This window comes from Scylla paramamosain, chromosome 46 (assembly GCF_035594125.1).
Source record: "Scylla paramamosain isolate STU-SP2022 chromosome 46, ASM3559412v1, whole genome shotgun sequence".
NCBI classification, from domain to species: domain Eukaryota; kingdom Metazoa; phylum Arthropoda; class Malacostraca; order Decapoda; family Portunidae; genus Scylla; species Scylla paramamosain.
The window spans coordinates 8,150,858-8,154,224 of NC_087196.1; the positions used below are offsets into that span (position 1 = coordinate 8,150,858).

A 3,367-nucleotide genomic window follows, 5' to 3' on the forward strand; every position below is an offset into this window, starting at 1 on the left:
TCTCTCTCTCTCTCTCTCTCTCTCTCTCTCTCTCTCTCTCTCTCTCTCTCTCTCTCTCTCTCTCTCTCTCTCTCTCTCTCTCTCTCTCTCTCTCTCTCTCTCTCTCTTGGTAAGTTTTGCTTTTTTTTTGTCGCTTTAATATTTAAGGCGTTCATGATCCTCTTTTATTTAGTTTCTCCTTTTCTTTTTTTGTTATTTCTCTTTTGTATCAAGTTTTGACGTTTCTAATTCCATTTTTCACGTGTTTCTTTAGGATTGGATTCTCTTTCATAGTACTCGATTCCTTTTCCTGTTATTCCCTGTTTTTGTAATCATTTAAGCAATCTCAAATTTTCATGCCCGCATCATCTACCAGTCTATTGTTTCATGTATTTAATGCTAAGGACAGAATTGCATCAGACCCTTCTTTGGGAGTGTTGAATTCTGTCTTTATAGGATCAAGGAGTCTATGGTTTTCTCATTGAATTGGAAACTCCTTTATAAGTTTCTGATTCTGCTTTTTAAAGGACCGAGTAGCGTAAATTTAAGTACTAATAGTTTTTTTTTCAAGTTCGATGGAAGCAACTCGAGCAAAGTATGAATGATGAGTCTAAAGTTTATTCTTAATCGAATTTCCTGCGACAAATAGCATCGGAGTCTTTAAAGAGTGTCGGATTCTATTTTCAAAGGATCGAGCAGCGTGAAGTTCGGAATTCTAATCATATTTTTTTAGTTTAATGGAAGCACATCGAGCGAAGGAGGATTAAGAGGTCTAAGGGACAAATCGCATCGGAATCTTTAAAAAGTGTCGGATTCTGTTTTCAAAGGATCGAGCAGCGTGGAGTTCGGAGATCTAATCGTATTTTTTAGTTTAATGGAAGCAAATCGAGCCAAGGAGGGCAAGACAAAAGAGGCGCAATTAACTGAGACACAAAAGAAAGTTGAATACAAAACAGAAAGAATCTCCCGCCCTTTCCAAAGAATTATTAATGCACTCAGATGAACCAGATCGATATGAAGCACTTCCATACACCCACGCGCTCCTCCTCCTCCTCCCCTCCTCCTCCTTCCTCCTCCTCCCCTCCTCCTCCTCCTCCTCCTCCTCCCCTTCATCTTTCGCTTACATTTATTCAACATCCGCCTCTTCCCCTTAACATTCTTTCTTCACCTCTCCTCCTCCTCCTCCTCCTCCTCCTCCTCCTCCTCCTCCTCCTCCTCCTCCTCCTCCTCCTCCTCCTCCTCCTCCTCCTCCTCCCGAGTTACTTTACCTTCATCTTCCGGTTACATTTCTCTAACATCCGTCTTCTTCTTCTTCTTCGTGTTCTTCTTCTTCTTCGTGTTCTTCTTCTTCTTCTTCTTCTTCTTCTTCTTCTTCTTTCTTCTTCTTCTTCATCTTCTTCTTCCTCTTTTTCCTCTTCTTTTTTTTCTACTTTTCTTCTTCTTTTTCTTCCTCCTTTTCTTCTTTTCTTTTCCTTCTACCTCTCTTTCTCTTCTTCCTTTTCTCTTCGTAGTCCTCCTCCTCCTCCTCCTCCTCCTCCTCCTCCTCCTCCTCCTCCTCCTCTCAAGTAAGCATTAAAGTTGCCATGAAACTTGATAATATTCTTTTCCTCCATAAAAAATAAGAAAATAACAGATTTTTGAAGGATCCAGGAGAAAAAAAATACGAATTACTGTCTTTTATACGATGAATAATTTTCCAGATCATGTATTTTTTTCTTTGTATTATTTTTTTTTTCATGTTTTCGTCTTTATTATTTGTTGTTTGTATTTTACATAATTTTCTTTCTTGTTTGGCGACGCTTATTTTCTATTTCCTATTTTTTTTATTGGTTTTAAAGTATGTTATTGTATTGTTGTTATTGTTACTATCGTTACTGTTCTATTTTCCTTATATATATATTTTCTTATTATTTCTTTCTTTTCTTCAACAGATCAGTTCGTCAATCGGAGGGTGATAAGGGCGACGCTAAGGTTCAGCGACACACCTGCGCAGGTATTCCTAATTGGCGCCTCATTCAGGTGTGTCTCGTGCCGCCCGCCACAGCAGAGTCCACACCTGTGACGCGGAGACAAGACTGCACACTGAAAGGTAAACAAAAGAATGTTATACTTGAAAAAAAAAACTTAAGATTAATATATTTCTTAGAAGGAAAAATTAAAGATGTATTTTGCCATAGATATTTTTTCGGTGTGTGCTGTGTGTGTGTGTGTGTGTGTGTGTGTGTGAATTGTGATGTTCTCTACTTTTTATTCCTGCACATTCCTTTTTTTTTTTGTCCTTTTTTTCTTCATTTGCTTTTTGATTATTCGGGAAGCGGCGCGGTGGTGGTGGTGGTGGTGGTGGTGGTGGCGATGGCGGTGGCGGTGGCGGCGGTAGCGTAAAAGGGAGCAGTGGTGGTAGCGGCGATAGCGGAGATACTGGTGATGATGGTGGTGGTGGCGGTGCACAAGGTGGTGGTGGTGGTGGTGGTGGTGGTGGTCTCAGTGAAAGAAAGCACAAACAACCTTTTTTTTTTCGTTTTCTTTCTTTCTTTCTCTCTTTTCGTCCCCAAATTGTTTACAAATCGACAGTGAGATATTAATTCTAGTGGTAGTTTTACAGCGATTTTTATTTATCTATTTATATTTTTTTATTTTTTGTGTACGCGACCGTGTGTGTGTGTGTGTGTGTGTGTGTGTGTGTGTGTGTGTGTGTGTGTGTGTGTGTGTGTGTGTGTGTTTTCCATTAGCGCTTATCAATACACGTGGAAAAAGAAATAGTGAATGAAAGAGTAAGTTTTTTTTTTCTTCTTGTTCACCCAATTATAAAAAGGCATTTTTTTTCGTTTTTTTTTATCTTCTCTTCATGAATTCATGTTTGTTGTTTTTCATTCAAGATTTTCTTTTTCAGGAAGTTTTGAGAATCTTTTTTCAAACGCCTCCATTTTCTTTTTTTTTCGACAAATTTTTTGATGGATACGCAACTGATGTTTTCATTCGGCGTTCAAATGTTACTCTAAAGTTTAAGCTTCACTTTGAGTCCGGTGTAGTTTTTTTTCTTTAAATTTTTGTGTCCTGTAATGTGGTAAGCCGCGCCAAAAGTAATTTGTCAAGCGAAGAAGAAAAAACATGTAAAAAAAAAAAAAAATTAAATTATCGATATCTTATGAAATTTTTTGATTGATAATGATGAAGTGTCCACAGGTGTTGTTACTGTTGTTGTCCTTCTTTTACTTCTTCTTCTTCTTCTTCTTCTTCTTCTTCTTCTTCTTCTTCTTCTTCTCCTTCTCCTCCTTCTCCTCCTCTCCTCCTCCTCCTCCTCCTTTTTCTTCTTCTTTTTCTTCTTTTCCTTCTCCTTCTCCTTCTTCTTCTTCTTCTTCTTCTTCTTCTTCTTCTTCTTCTTCTTCTT

At 38.2% G+C, this 3,367-nt stretch overlaps 1 long non-coding RNA gene across 2 annotated transcripts in view; it reads left to right on the forward strand.

The window, feature by feature from the left end:
- Positions 1 to 3,092, forward strand: part of LOC135094748 (uncharacterized) — a 22,890-nt gene extending 19,798 nt beyond the window's left edge. For both annotated transcript variants that reach the window (XR_010263959.1, XR_010263958.1), the window contains exons 3-4: positions 1,911 to 2,068; positions 2,870 to 3,092. This is a non-coding gene — a long non-coding RNA (uncharacterized LOC135094748). The remainder of the gene's footprint in view (positions 1 to 1,910; positions 2,069 to 2,869) is intronic.
- Positions 3,093 to 3,367: the final 275 nt, after the last annotated feature.